General features: G+C 36.4%; 1 protein-coding gene across 10 annotated transcripts in view; it reads right to left on the reverse strand.

Annotated features, from left to right (window-relative positions):
• YAF2 (YY1 associated factor 2) overlaps window positions 1–16,318 on the reverse strand; it is a 74,460-nt gene that overhangs the window by 15,855 nt on the left and 42,287 nt on the right. The window lies entirely within an intron of this gene.

The raw sequence follows: 16,318 nt of genomic DNA on the forward strand, positions 1-16,318 counted from the left end.
GGATAGGTGAATGTTAAGCCCTCCTACTCAAAAATTTCCAGGGACCTTAAGTGATCCCATAGCAGTTTTTCTAACCCTGGCTACATATTAGCATCACACGGAGTCTTATAAAAATTACAATACTTGGACCCCACCCAGACCAACCGAATAAACATCTTCAGGAGTGAAACCTGGTATTTTTCAAAGCTTCTCAACTGCTCCTTTCGTACAGGTACAGTCACTGGCCTACAGAATAAGAGCAAAGTGCTGGCTAAATGTCAGATCTCTCCAAATCAGACTCCAGGATCTGGATCTGTCAAGTAAAGCAAGTTACTGCATTTCGCCTTGTACTTTCCTAATGCACCCTGGATCCCATCTTTTTCAAATAGCATTCTTTATCTACTCTACTCTACATTCACCTCTCCCCTCCCTGAAACCCAAGTAGCCCATGTAGACTGTGTCAGATAATCATAATACATACATAACAATAAAATATAGCTTACTCCCATTTTTAAACTACTTACTTTTTTACCCCCCCCCCAAGTGCTATGCATATACTGGACACTGAATAAATACATGTTGAATGAGAAAGCTTCTGCATAAAATTATCTTCTTTTCCATTTGTACGAAACCAGAGAAAGGGTGCATACTTGAATCCTTCCACTAAGTACCACTTAAATTATCACAGTTATAAAATGAATTAGTCACAGGGATGAAAAGTACAGCATAGACAATAGTGTCAATAATATTGTAATAACTTTGTGTGGTGACAGATGATAACTACACTTAATGGTGGCAAGCCTTTCCTAATGTATGTAATTGTTAAATCACTATGTTATACACCTGAAACTAATGTCAATTACATTTCAATTAAATTAAAAAAAAAATCAGCAGTGTTCGTAACCCCGACCACACATGGCAATCTCCTCACAAGCTTTTAAAGCAATATACCCTTGTCCACAGGCCCCACCTTCAGGAGCTCTGATTTATTTAGCCTGGGTTAGAGCCCAGGTATCCCTTTTTGGCTTGGTGGGGTTTTTTGGGATTTTGGGGGTTTTTTTTTTTTTTTGGTTTTTTTTTTTGTTTTTTTTCAGTTTCCAAGGTAATTCCAACATGCAGGGAAAGCTGAGAACCAATGACTGAAAACATCAAATTTGGAGACTCTACTTTTTCTAAATATAGAGACTGGCAGTATAAAAGATGATATTCAATTTAGCATCTGCTGAAAACAGCACTCGTATTTTCCAAGCCTTTCTTTTATGATATGGATGAACTTACATGTCTATATGATATGATATGTATAGTATACCTACTTATCAAAATATGTCTATTTTTAGCTAAAACAAGTATTATCTGGAGATTAATTTTCTCTTTTATGGTTTACTTTCCATTCTTGCAATCTTTATTTATGGAGGGCTTATTAGTATAAGCTATTTTTCCTAAGTTTTTCATTTACTCATTCATGAAAATGGCAGGCAATTATTGTGTCAGGTGGCCTTCTGAGTTGGTCACCAATAATCCCTGCCTCCTGGTATTCATGCTCTTGTCTAATCCCCTCCCTGTGAGTGGGCTGAACCTAGTAAAATACAAACAGAATACAGCAAAATTGACTGATGCTACTGCTAAAATTAGGTTACTAAAAGACTCTAGCTTCCATCTTGCCCACACTCTCTTGCCTTGTCGTGAACTCCGTATAGAGTGGCTCACACGACAAAGAATAGGGGGAAGCCTTTCGTCAACAGATCAGTGAGGAACTGAGGCCTGTCACCAGCCACCTGAGTAAGACTGGAAGTAATTCCTCCCCCACTGTTGCCTTGAGATGACTGCAGTTTGTCAGAGACCCTGAAATCGGAGCACCCACCTGAGTTGCACCCAGATTCCTAACTGGCAGAAATTGTGAGGTAATTAATGCTTGTTTTAAGCAGCTAAGTTTGAGGTGTTTGTTATGTGTCAACAGGTAACTAATATATGTACTAACATCTACTAACATTCCAAGTAATGAGATGCCATTCTTTGTTACAGAAAAGCTAGTACCCATACTGGAGGATGGCTTCTTTGATATATCACTGAATCTTTACGTATCACACAGAAGTTATGGTACTGACTTAGCTCACCACCAACCACAACAAATCAACCCACAGATTATAGCACCTGCAGTGTGGGACAAGCTGTCCTTTGCTTTAAGTTACTGAAGTAAATACTTGATTTGTCCTGCACTTACTGTCCTCATACAGCTATTCTAGTTGGTGGTTCTTCACTCCTTTGTAGTTTATGTGCTGTCACAGTTATTCCTGTTACAGTTTACTATGTGTTGGCTCTCCTTATTCCTTTGTTCTACTGCCTTTTCTCTGCTTGCTTGGTCCAGTGTGGGTAAGACACTGATTTTCATTCATCACCAGGCAGTAGCATTGCTTCTTTCATTTTACCTCTCCTTTACTTGTAACACCTAGGCCTGTTACTTCCTGTGCTTCTAGAACAGCTTAGCATAACATTCCCAAAGCATGGTCTGTGTACCATTAGTGGACCCTATCAATCAATCAAGTAGAGGCAACCTGATATAATCATATGTTTAAAAGGTAAGATCAATGATTCTTCACTGAAATCCTGTTATTCTGTAACAATCCAAACTGATAAAAATTGTTTTAACTCATAAAAGTAGAGATGAAAATAATTCCAGAAATGCCAAAATTCAGAATAATGATATAAACACTGAGCAAGACTTCAATAGAATATAGAATGTCAATTAGAATGACTGGGGTAAGTGAATCTTTAAGTGTTGTTGTGGATGCTCAAGTACCTGGAAAGAAAAGTGTGAATGAGAAGCGTACTGACAAATAACTAAAAACAGTTTTAACAAACTGGCATTCTTTTACCTCTACTGACCACAATATAATCCTTTGTCAAACAATGGCATGAAGCATCAAAGCTGTTGAATAATTTCCGAAATTATTGGCAAACCAAGTAAGTTTTTACAAAACAAGAGCAAAATATGGGCTTCAGTGTAAAATTGATTAATTATGTCACCAAAACCAGAGAGGGGTCTAAAACCACAAAGGCATCATTCATAGTTGTACTCACAACAACAAAAACATTATAAAGAGAAACTTTTTTAAAAACCTCACAAAGTTAATGACATGTTTGAAAAGAAAGCAGAAGGCACAAAATTCGTTTAATGTGTGGTATAGCTGGGTAATGTATAATATTAACAGCATACAATGTAGAAGAGTTAATACTATTACACTTCCATGCTAGCAGATTTTTTGCTTTACAGCTAGAACCACAAATGTGAAAAAAATATCAGTTCTTGTTATATCATTTTAGACAACCTATTTGAGAGAAAAGTGATCAATGACTGATTTATCACTGACACTCCAAGCTACAGAAAAGTTACTGCCAGTAGAGTGAAACTATATTAAAAACTGTGAACTACAATGTCAGCTGCAAAAGACGGGCTGGGATCAGTATTGATTGAATGTCAGCTATTTGTGTAGGTATGAAGCTTTTATAAAAGAGGTTAAAATTGATTGCCTAATCTATATGTTGCTGTAGTCCTCAATGCATAACTGGCAATCAAAAATACACCTCCCGGGGCGCCTGGGTGGCACAGCGGTTGAGCGTCTGCCTTCGGCTCAGGGCGTGATCCCGGCGTTATGGGATCGAGCCCCACATCAGGCTCCTCTGCTATGAGCCTGCTTCTTCCTCTCCCACCCCCCTGCTTGTGTTCCCTCTCTCACTGGCTGTCTCTATCTCTGTCGAATAAATAAATAAAATCTTTAAAAAATAAATAAATAAATAAATAAAATAAAATCTTCAAAAAAAAAAATACACCTCCCAATTCTGATTCAGTTATCAGAATGGTCATAATATCTTTTTTATACAAAGAAAATATTATTTAATATATTCAGTTTTCTATCTTAATATAAACTGTTGCAGTAAAGTGTTTACATTTCTTCAAGACACTAATAACATCTGAAATGAATGTTCCTGTGATTTTTTTTTTAAGATTTTATTTATTTATTTGAGAGAGTGAGAGCTAGAGAGATCACAGAGGGAGAGGGAAAAGCAGACTCACCACTGAGCAGAGAGTCCAATGCGGGGCTTGATCCTAGGACCCTGAAATCATGACCTGAGCTGAAGGCAGATGCTGAACCAAATGTACCACCCAGACGCCCCTAATGTTTCTGTGATTTCTAAGACTTGCTCAAGTGGTATGCATTTCTGAGCAATATGTTTAGAGTCTTGAAGAGCATGGATATGTTGATTAAGGGTGCAATACAATAAATTTAATTTTTAGTTGAAGAAAAAGCTAAATAAGTAGTGGGGGTAGGGTTGATCACCAAGAGACTGACTTTCCTAAGAATAACCAGGAAGCTACTTAATAATACATTTGTCATTGCCTCAATCTGAAATACTCAAATTCTTAGCATTTTAGTGAGATGAGGTTCATCAAGAGTCTGTGAACACAAGAAACAGTCTAAGAAATTACCCATAACTTGGGGGTCATATTCAATCTGAATATCCAGAATTATCTGAGCAAACCACTGTTTGTTACCATGTCAACAATATATCATTTTAAGTTAGCAGAATTCAGGGCAGGGGGAAAAAAAAAACATACATAAGGTAGAAGAACACCTAGGAAACAACATCTTTGGCAGATATGACTTATAAATAATAACTTATTTTTTAAAATACTATTTTTATTACTTTAGGATTTTTTAATTTTTTTTAAATTTTTTTTAAAGATTTTATTTATTTATTTGACAGAGATAGAGACAGCCAGTGAGAGAGGGAACACAAGGNGAACACAAGCAGGGGGAGTGGGAGAGGAAGAAGCAGGCTCCCAGCAGAGGAGCCTGCCGTGGGGCTCGATCCCGTAACACTGGGATCACGCCCTGAGCTGAAGGCAGACGCTTAACCGCTGTGCCACCCAGGCGCCCCTAGGATTTTTTAATTTACAAAAATTTGTGGTATGCTTATATATCCTCTGTGTTCCAAGGATACTGAAAGATTGAGATTCAATGGCATGTTTAAGAACGTGGCTCTGAGAGGGGCGCCTAGGTGGCACAGCAGTTAAGCATCTGCCTTCGGCTCAGGGCGTGATCCCGGCGTTATGGGATCGAGCCCCACGTCAGGCTCTTCTGCTATGAGCCTGCTTCTTCCTCTCCCACTCCCCCTGCTTGTGTTCCCTCTCTCACTGGCTGTCTGTCTCTGTCGAATAAATAAATAAAATCTTTAAAAAAAAAAAAAAAAGAACGTGGCTCTGAAATAAGATTGCCTGGAATCTAATCCTACTCTGACACTTAAAGGCTCATTTATCATATAAGCCAATAATTACAAGAAGCAATATTGTGAGGAGTAAAAGTTGTGAACATGAAAACACCTTAACACACTATCTTACACACAGTATTATTAAAGATTAATAATTAACTATTATTTATTTTTGAGGTTATTCAGATAATTGAGTGTATGAAAAATCTAAAAGCTAATATGCAAAAATACCACTAAAATCTGATTTAGGAATGCATCCTTATAAGAGTTTAAGTCTTTCATATTTCATCATTTTCAAACAAAATGGCAATGCTACACTCTAAAGTCCCAATTTGGAAAAAACTAAAAGCTATTTGGCTTTTTTATTTCACCTCTGTGTTGCTCAGTTCCAGACCAGAGTCAGACAATCAGACAACTGGCACTAGCCTCGAAGATGGTCCTGATGAGCCTTACCTCTCTTGGCAATGATATACTTGTATAGTCTCCTCCCACAGTGAAGAGTGCTGACTGCGTAAACACAGGATACTGCAGAAATGACTAAGTGGGACTTTTGAGGCTAGGTCATAAAATTCACAGTGATTTCCATCTCTTGGAACACTCAATGTAGGGGAAGCCAACCACTATGTCATGAGGACACTGAAGCAGACCTATGGGGAAGTACACAGAGCAAGGAACGGAGGCCTCCTGCCAACAACAGCCAGTGTGGCTACGCCATCTTGGAAGCAGATGCTGTAGTTGAGTCAAGTCTTGCAGGCTTCAGCTGACATCTTAATTGCAACCTCATGATAAACTCTGAGCCAGAACTATCAGCTACGCTGCTCCCAAATTCTTGACTCACAGAAACTGTGAGAAAATGTTTTGAGATAGTTTGTTAAACGGAAATATATAATAAATCTGTTTGCCAAAAATCCATGTGAAAAGGGTTGTTTCTGGTATGGGAAAGAGGAACACACATGAGACAAAGAGGGAGCAGAATGGGAATAGAGCCAAATTAAAAAGTGAAAAGAATATATCAATGCAAAATGTTCAAAAATGTTTTAGGCTACCATTATTTCCAGGTTTCTAAGATGATTTAACTTTTCTTCTTTCTCCTTATCTATATTTTCTATACTTTTTTTTTAAGATTTTATTTTTATTTATTTGACAGAGACAGCCAGTGAGAGAGGGAACACAAGCAGGGGGAGTGGGAGAGGAAGACGCAGGCTCCTAGCAGAGGAGCCTGATGTGGGGCTCGATCCCAGAACGGTGGGATCACGCCCTGAGCCGAAAGCAGACGCCTAACGACTGCGCCACCCAGGCGCCCCTATATTTTCTATACTTTTAACAAAAATGTTTCACTTCTTGAAATAAAAATCAGAAATATACTTATCAATTTTAAAAACTAAGTACTTACTCTCAGGTTTTACTATATAATAATCTACTTGAAAATGACTAAAGGTCAACTGTTGAGATGACTACTCACATCAAAGCCTTACCTATATGCAAGACACTGTGCTAAATGCAATAAGGGACTAAAAAACGAAGACAACACGATTATCCTAACATCATGGAGCCTCAAATTTAGTAGGAGAAACAGAGATGAGAAATCCAATAATGGCCTAGAACACAGTATATTCTCAGTAAATATTTGTTGAACAAATATGAGAGGCAGGAAACACTAAAAGAGCACACTTACAACTGGGCAAGTCAGAGTGGAAAAGAAAAATGTCAGAGAAGCCTTCCTGAGGAGCTCATACCTAAACTGAGCCTTAGGTTGCAGAATTTCAACAGATGGGATTGAAAAGAAAGGCAATTTAGGCAAAGGGAGCACTGTGAGCAGTCACGATGTCAAAAGGATGCACGGAATTTCCAAAGCATTTTCAGAAAACCCATAGTTAGTAAGTAATCCAGTATAGCTGGAATACTGAGATTGTAATAGGAAACAAAGCTAAAAAAGTAAGTTGGAACCAGGCTATGGAAAGTTCTGATTTATATATTAAGTGGTCTGAAGTCTGGATTTCATTTTGAAGGAATAGGGAGCTATCTATCACAAGTTCAATCTATAGGCTATTCTATTTTTGCATACGTTTGAAATGTTATTTAATGAAAAATTTAAAAAAGAATCCATTTTTGAATCCTTACTGTTGAAAACGAAAGGGCACCAGGGTCAGACTTGAAGCAAGGACAACTTTTTTTTTTTTTTAATTTTATTTATTTATTTCACAGACAGCACAAGCAAGCGGAGTGGCAGGCAGATGGAAAGGCAGGCTCTCCACTGAGTAGGGAGCCTGACAGGACCTCAATCCCAGGACCCCGGGATCACGACCTGAGCTGAAGGCAGACGCTCAACCGCTGAGCCACCCAGGTGCCCCATGCAAGGACAACTATTAAGAAATTATTACAATAGTTTAGAAGGAAGTGCTAAGGGTCTAAAGTAGGGCTTTAGGGGTTTAATGGACTATGTGAAAGAATGTGAAGAAAAACACTCACAAGTCTTATTGGACTTGGAGCTGTGGAGACAAGGGAGGAGAGTAAACAATGACTTCAAGGCTTAGGCTGGATGCCTAAAAGCATGCTGATGCCACAATAGCAGAAACTTCAAGTTTGCTATGTGGCCTTGTGTATGTACATATGTGAGTGTGTATATTGTGCGCATATGTACACATATGCCTATTATCTATAAACTGATATTGAAATGTTATACACATTATATATTATAAAATTAGATATAACATATAACATATTTGTAGCAGATGTAAGATTCTTAGAAATACTTTCCTGGTTATGTTTCTTAGGGTAATATTAATATTAAATGGGATTTCATAAATATTAATTGATGGAGAAGCAGGCTCCCCACAGAGCAGGGAGCCCAATGTGGGACTCAACCCCAGGACCCCAGGATCACGACCTGAGCTGAAGGCAGATGCTTAACTGACTGAACCACCCAGGCGCCCTCTCTAATTTTAAAAATGTTCTTTTAGAGACAGCTCTAATTAGAAAAATTTTTAAAAATTAAGCCTAATAAATACCAATCACTGCTAGTCTACTTCCTTTTGATTATTCTACATATTACATTTTGTATGTATGTAATATACATATTACATATTATTACATATTTCACAATTAAGAGTCATAAATCAACAAATGGTTATTATCCCTTAGCTGCTAACAGAAGACTTAATTCAGTCTTCATAAAGTTCTCTAAAATTTGGATCAATGGCTATATATGAAGTTTATGACATAATACCATATTTCTTAGAATAAAAACAGCATTCTGAATAAACATTTGTATGTTTACTAAGACAGATTTAGCTCTAATCAGTTAAGTTATATCACAAAACAGTAAGCGAACAACTTTGGTTTGTAGAGAAGTGAACTAAATTACTTTATTTTTAAAAAATATTTTATTTATTTATTTGAGAGAGACAGAATGAGAGAAAGCATGAGTGGAGGGGGGAAGAGGGGAAGGAGAAGAAGGCTCCCTGGGAGCCAGATGGATGCGGGGCTCAATCCTACGATCCCTTGGATCATGACCCGAGCCAAAGGCAGACGCTTAACTGACTGAGCCACACAGGCGCCCCAGAACTAAATTACTTTAGAATGAACAGGTCATAAAGACATATTCCAAAATAACTGAAAAGGGGAAGTTAAGGTTTAACAATAACAGGGAATATAAAGAAACATGCAACAAAAAGAAGCTTACCAAAGAAGAGAGGAAAAGACTACAGAAGGGATGAATTTCTGTTGATGAACAGAGTCCCAATTTAGGAAAGACAAATGTCCCTCTATTCTCAGTATTTCTCAAACACAAGTGAACTCGCAGCTCCTCTGGCAAAGTGGGTGAAAGGGGATGGGAGGTATAGGCTTCCAGTAGTGGAATGACTAAATCACAGAGATAAAAGGTACAGCATTGGGAATATAGTCAATGGTATTGTCATAGGATTGTGTGGTGATCGACGGTAGCTACACCTGTGGTGAGCACAGCATAAAGTATAGATTTGTGGAATCACTATGTTATACGCCTGAAACTAATGTAATACTTCATGCCAAACATACCTCAAGAAAAAGAAAAAAAAGAACAGAAATATATTAGGCTCCCCAAATGAGATAAATAAAAAAGAAATATGAGAAGACCACCTTTATAATCTCACATAGAATATGTACTAACAAATGGAATCTATGTGCAGAAATTTTTGTTGGACAGGCCACGAATAAACATAATCTATGAAAAAACACTGCCACTGAGTTAATATATACCAACAATAACTACAAATTAACTCAGTTTTTTAAAATAACTTGAAGTGTCCATAAGAGTTTTCTTTTTTTTTTTTAAGATTTTTATTTATTTATTTGTCAGAGAGAGAGAGAGAGAGAAAGTGCACAAGCAGGGGAAGCAGGCAGAGGAAGAAGCAGACTCCCCGTTGGGCAGGGAGCCGGATGCAGGACTCAGTCCCAGGACCCTGGGATCATGACCTGAGTGGAAGGCAGCCGCTTAACCGACTAAGCCACCCAGGCATTCCCATGAAAGAGTTTTCTTAACATAGAATTTACTAAGTTACTAAGTTATCACAATTCTCACCTACATTTAGCAATTCACTAGTAGTAGTTCGATGCAAATGAAAGATACTATCACACTAATATTCAAAGTAGATGCAGTCAAATGGAAAATATGAGACCTATGCATTTTATTGCATGTTAATTATACTGCAGTTAAAAAATGAAATGTAGCAAGATTTTGGTTATGCGTAACTGAGAATGAAGAGTTTAAATAAAATTGATTTTCTAGCTAACATTCATTTAAAAAACCCGAATCTTTAAATTCTGTTCCTAAAATTTGTTACATGCTTCACTGTCTTAGTAAACAGTGTAACATATAAAAGCTATGAAGGGTGTCTTATGTGTGCCAAGAATCAAACTAAGCTTTACATCCACTAACTCATTTCATTTCAAATCTCTTTTCACACAATGAGGAAACTAAAGCTCAAAATGTTTAAGTAACCTGCCATGATCACATTCTAAGTCATATTCAACCCCCAGTCTGCCTGATTCCAAAGTTCATACTTTCATTTTTTTCCCAGCCTTATTAAGGTGCATTTGACAAACAAAAATTGTATATAATTAAGGTGTAAAACGTTATGTTTTCATATATGAATACACTGTAAAATGGTTATAGTCAAGCTAATTAACATATCCATCAACTTTTGTTGTGGTGGTAGTGAGAACATTAAAGATTTACTCTTTTAGCAAATTTCAAGTATACAATATTAACTACAGTCACCATGCTGGACATTATATTCCCTAGAACTTATGTATCCTGCATAACTTAAACTGTGCCTTTTGACCAACATTTCCCAGTTCTCCTACTCCTCAGCAGCCACCATTTGAATGGAGTGCTAGGAGTGCTAGGAGTTCAACTTCTTTAGATTCCACATACATGAGATCATGCAGTATTTGACCTCTCAACAGCCCGTGCTTTCTATAGGTCACAATGTTGTGTGGTCATGATGACTCAAGAGTCACCATTCAGAACCACACACAACAACTCTCATCAACATAGCCATTAAGATGTTATGGCCATCTCCCCTTATCTGAAAGAGCAGTTACAGAGTGTTCTGTCATTCTAGTTGGTAATTCTTTGGTTTCCTGTCTCATTATCAGTTTCACTTCTTGATATATTTACTTTTGGCAACCTTAAGCGATCACATTCACAACTCCCAATCTCAAACTGCTTCTAATTTAATATCTACCAATGAATAAGATCCTATCAAACTGGTGACCACATTTTATAAAACGATTGTTTTATATCACTGTAAAGGACTGCAACAGAGAAAACTGCATAAAACAGAATAGAGTTGAAATTTTTATTTATTTTTTAACCTTTTTTTTTTTTTTAAAAGTAGGCTCCATGCTCAACATGGGGCTTGAACTCACAACCCTGAGATCAAGAGCCATATGCTCAATCAACTGAGTCAGCCAGATGCCCTGAGAGTTGTCATTTTTAAAGGTGCATATAGTACTCCCAGAACAAATCAGGAAGAGTTTCCCTAAACCCTCTACAACCAAAGCAGCTCTGTTTTCTGCTTTACTAATTAGAGTTCCAAACAAAATACCTTGAGATATTTTTTTCAAATGTGAAAACTACTAAAATAAGCTAACCCAAAACACTTTAAGACTGTTGGATGACGTTACTGGAAAATAGGTGAAAATTCAATAAAGCAAAATAGTCAGTGAATACACAGTAACTAAACGCCCAGAACAAAGCACTGGATGTTATCCAAAGGGTTAGGGGATTGCTTCTATATCGTGCTTCTCTAATTTCTATAACTTCTAGCACATCTAGAACAAAGTTAAATGATAGCGATAAGAGAATGTTTTTGCCTTGTTTCTATTAATTTCACTTTATTTCTAATTTATCTCCATGAACTACTTCCTTGACTATGGTTTTGAAGTGAATATTTTAATTGCAAAGGTTTTACTGAAGACTTTTCAGGAATAAATGTACAATTTTATTAAGTGCATTTCAAGATTTACTGAGATGATCATATAGTTTTTTCTCCTTTATCAACTAATATGCTGAATTATATTAAGAGCATTCTGATATAGCTTTGCAGTCCTGGAATAAATTCTACTTAATCATTATATAGTATATTTTACATGTACTATTGGATTTCTGCATCGATATTCTTCGATAAAACTGATCTGTAGTTTTATTATGATTATCTCAATCGGGTGTTATTCATTTCATGTCTGTTCTATCGCTCTATTTTTGTGACACTAACATTTATTAAGTGCTTTCTATATGTCAGGCATTGTTCTGAGAATTGTTTTTGCATTAACCTGTTTAATCTTAGCAATTTCAGGTTGTGGTAGGTTCTCTTATTTTAAAAATAATGGGAAACCTCAATTCCTTCTATTTCCTCAAGGTCACTTTAATATCAGTGAAATCACCTGTTCCATAAAGGTTTTAAAGAAGTCATTTGTAAAACCATCTGAGCCTGGTAGGTTTAGGTTTTCAGTCTCTTCTTGGATCAATTTTGACTATCCACATTTTCCTAGAAAACAATGTATTTCTCCAGTATGTTCTAATTTATTAACTGTGCCAACCATTCTCTTATAATTATATTATTTATATTTATAGTTGCTTTATTTTTCATAATCCTAATTTGATTTTTGTACTTTCTCCCTTTGTTAAAAAGAAAGTTATGTTAGCTAATCTTATTTTTCTTTTTATCAAAAAACCAGCTCTTGGTTTTGTCTTAACTACCTTCTAATTTATTACTTGTTATCTTTATCTTTTTAGATTACTTTTTCCAGCTTTCCTTACATTTATTTTGTTGTTCTTTTATTAAATTTAGTTGAATGTTAACTCATTATTTTAACTCAATATTTTAGTAATGAAATTTTTAGAAAGAATTTTTCCTGTGTCCCATATATTATTTATGTATTTAATTTTCATTGTAATTATTTTCTAGATAGATTACATTTGACAGTTTGCAGTATCTTTTAGACCTTTGACCTAAGATATTTTTAGGAGAATATTTTTGCCTTTTTTTAAATCAAGTGTTTGAGGTTTTTGTTTTGAAGTCTGAGAAGGTTTCATGGGTTGGTTTCTGGGTCCTGCTTTTGTTATTAACTTAAAATTTCACTGTAGGGGGCGTGTTGGTGGCTCAGTCAGTTAAGCATCTGCCCTTGGCTCAGGTCATGATCCCAGGGTTAGGCTCTGGCTTAGGTGGGGAGCCTGCTTCTCCCTCACTCTGCCTTCTGCTCCCCCTGCTTGTGCTCTCTGTGTCAAATAAATTAAAAAAAATCTTTTAAAATTTTTTCTTAATTTCATTGTAGAGTGTGTGGTTGATAATATTTTTACTTTTTTTTCCAGTTTTCTTTCTAGTAACTTATTTTTTTAAATGTTGCATGGGAAATTGAAAAGGTGTTCTTTCTTTTTACAATAAGAGTATGTTTACTGTATCAGATTTACTGATTATATGATTCAGACTGTCTACATCTTATTTTTTATCTCTTTGATGTGGCAAGGACTGAAAGTCTCCCATTACTGCTGTATTTCTTTCTCTTCCTCCTCAGATTTAGTTTTCACTTTACATACTTTGATGTTTCATCTTTAAAAAATAAAGATTTATGGTTCTCTTTATATTAGTTACTATATCCTTGAAGATTAAAAGTGCCTCTCTTCTTTCTCACACTGTTTTTAAAAAATATTTTATTTATTTATTTATTTGTTTATTTGGGGGGGGCATAAGTGTGGGGGCTGGGGGAAGAGGGAGCAGCAGACACCCCACTGAGCAGGGAGCCTGCCTTGGAGCTCAATCACAGGATGCTGGGATCATGACCTGAGCCAAAGGCAGTTGCTCAATCAACTGAGCCACCCAGGCGCCCCTGATGTTTACTGCTTTTTAATTCAACTCTGTCTAGCAATACCATCATCCACTAATTAATTTTTTGCTTGTGTTTCCTTAGTATCTTGTTTTGACTATCTGTTTACTTCCAACCTTCTTAGTAATTTTGTTCTAGATGTGTTTCTAATATCCACTGTATAGCTGGGTTTTGTATTTCACCTAATCTGAGTCTTGCTTAATAGCTGGGCTTATGTCATGGGCATTTCTGTTTTAATAAGCACATGTGGTCTTCTTTTTATGTTTTCTGGGTTTTTTTTTCTTTCCATGCTCATTTTTTTTGTTTTCCATCTTTTGTTATACGGTTATTTCACATATTAGATAAATGATTACTGAGCACCTACTATGTGCCACGCACCATGCTTAGGGTTAGGAATACAATGGCAAACAAAAAAGTTAGCTACATATATAATTACAAACTGTAGTTTTGTTCTTCCCTGACCACTCCAACACCATGAGCAACTCTAACAGGAGTGATTGTAGATAAGACTTTCAAGGAAGACTGCTCACAAGATCTGACATGCTCAGATTTAAATAATACAAAGGAGTTACCCCAATGAAAGACTGGGGAAAAGATTATATCTGGCAGAAAGTAAGCACCGAGTGTACAAAGGCAGCAAGGAACTTGATACGTTACAGAAACTGAAAGTTTGTAACACTGGAGAATACTGAGGGGGAAGAACTGCATGACATCAAGAGGTAGACAGGCCACACCAGGTCTATAAATGGGCCAAGTTAAAGAATCTGATTTTTATTCTACAAACAGTAGAGAAATAGTTTTCAGGAGAGAAGCAATTTCCATCAGATTTCCATTTTAAAACTGTTGTATGAGAATGAACTAAAGCATGACATATTTGTAACTGGAGAGATCAAGTAGCACACTACTACAGTAGCCCAGACAAGAGATGATGGCGGCTTGGAGTAGTTGGCAAATGATGGAGATGAATGGATCCAAAAGATTTTAATCAAGGTAGTACTATCACTCTTCCTCCTCCCCTTTCCCCCAACTTTGGCGTTAGTTAGTCTACTTTTAGTTCTATTCAAGATTACTTTCACATACATTACAATTTGGTTATTTTATAGTAAAGACATCCCTGTTCCTTTATATAAACTCATTGATTCAGTAAATATTTATTAAATATATATATTGCCACCAGGCAACATTCTACACATGAGAATATAGCAAAGAAGGAAATCCTTAGGCTTACAAAGCTTACAAGTTGTGAAATAAAATAAAACTAAGCCTTCCTTATGTACATGATTGTGTCCTACCACAGTACTCTCAATCAGTAATGCTGAAACATTTTTGGTGTAATACAATCATTCACTCAACATTTACTAAACACCATCTATGTACCAGGTCCTTTTCAACATATGTACAGAAATATTCCCTCATGGAGCATATATACATTCTAGTAAAGACGGGCAAACATAAACATCTTACACACACACACACACACACACAAATATATGCACATACACACACACACGAAATATTATTAATAGTAGAAGAAAAATTAAGCAGGGTATGGGAAAAGAGAACTACACAGAAATGCTATTTTTCTACAGGGAAATCAGATTAGCACCTCCAATAAGGTTACTTAAGCAGAGTCCTAAATGAAGTGATGGAGTAAGCCATGGAGGTATCTAGATACGAAAAATTCCAGGAAAGGCAAGACCAATTACAAAGGCCCTGTGGCAGAAGGCTGGCATGTTCGAAGAACACTAAGATGACCAAAATGTCTCAACTGCAATAAATCAGAGAGGAAATGGTAAAATTAGTTTGAAGGGGTCCCAAGGACCAGATCATGTAAGGCCTTCCTTTCAAACAATGTAATATTATTCTAAGTAGAATGGGAAACTAAGTAGAATGGGACGGTTCTGAAAAAGAGAATAACACGATCTCACTAAAGTTAAAATAAAAATTACCTGGCTGCCCTTTAGAATAGTCAAATTCCAGAACACTGTCAATACCAAATGCTGAGAAGATGTAGAGCAACAGAAAACGCATTCATTGCTGGCAGGAATGCAAAAAAGAATAGCCACTTTGGAAGAGAGTTTGGCAGCTTCCTGCAAAACTAAACATATATTGCCATATAATCCAGCAATCATACTCCTTCGTATTTACTCAAAGAGCTGAAATGTCCACATAAAAACCTGTATATGGATGTTTACAGCAGCTTTATTCACAATTATCAAAACTTGGAAACAACCTAGATGTCTTTTAAAAGGTGAATGGACACATAAAATGTGGTACATTCAGACAATGGAATATTATTCAGTACTAAAAAGAAATAAGCTATCAAGCCATCAAAAGACATGGATAAACTTTAAATGGATATTACTAAAGTGAAAGAAGCCAGTCTGAAAAGGTTACATACTATGTAATTCCAACTATAGGATATTCTGGAAAAGACAAAACTACAGACAGTAAAAAGATCAGGGGTTGCCAGGGGTTGGGGTGAGCGAGAGATGAATAGGCAGAGCACCAAAGATTTTTAGGACAGTAAAACTATCCTGTATGACACTGAAATGGTGGATACATGTCATCATATATTTGTCTAAACTCACAGAATGAACAACACAGAGAGTGAACCCAAATATAAACAATGGACTTTGGAAGATAATGATGTATCAATAAAGGTTTATCAGTTGTAACAAATGTACCACTCTGGTGGGGAATG

This window comes from Ailuropoda melanoleuca, chromosome 16 (genome assembly GCF_002007445.2).
Source record: "Ailuropoda melanoleuca isolate Jingjing chromosome 16, ASM200744v2, whole genome shotgun sequence".
NCBI lineage: Eukaryota > Metazoa > Chordata > Mammalia > Carnivora > Ursidae > Ailuropoda > Ailuropoda melanoleuca.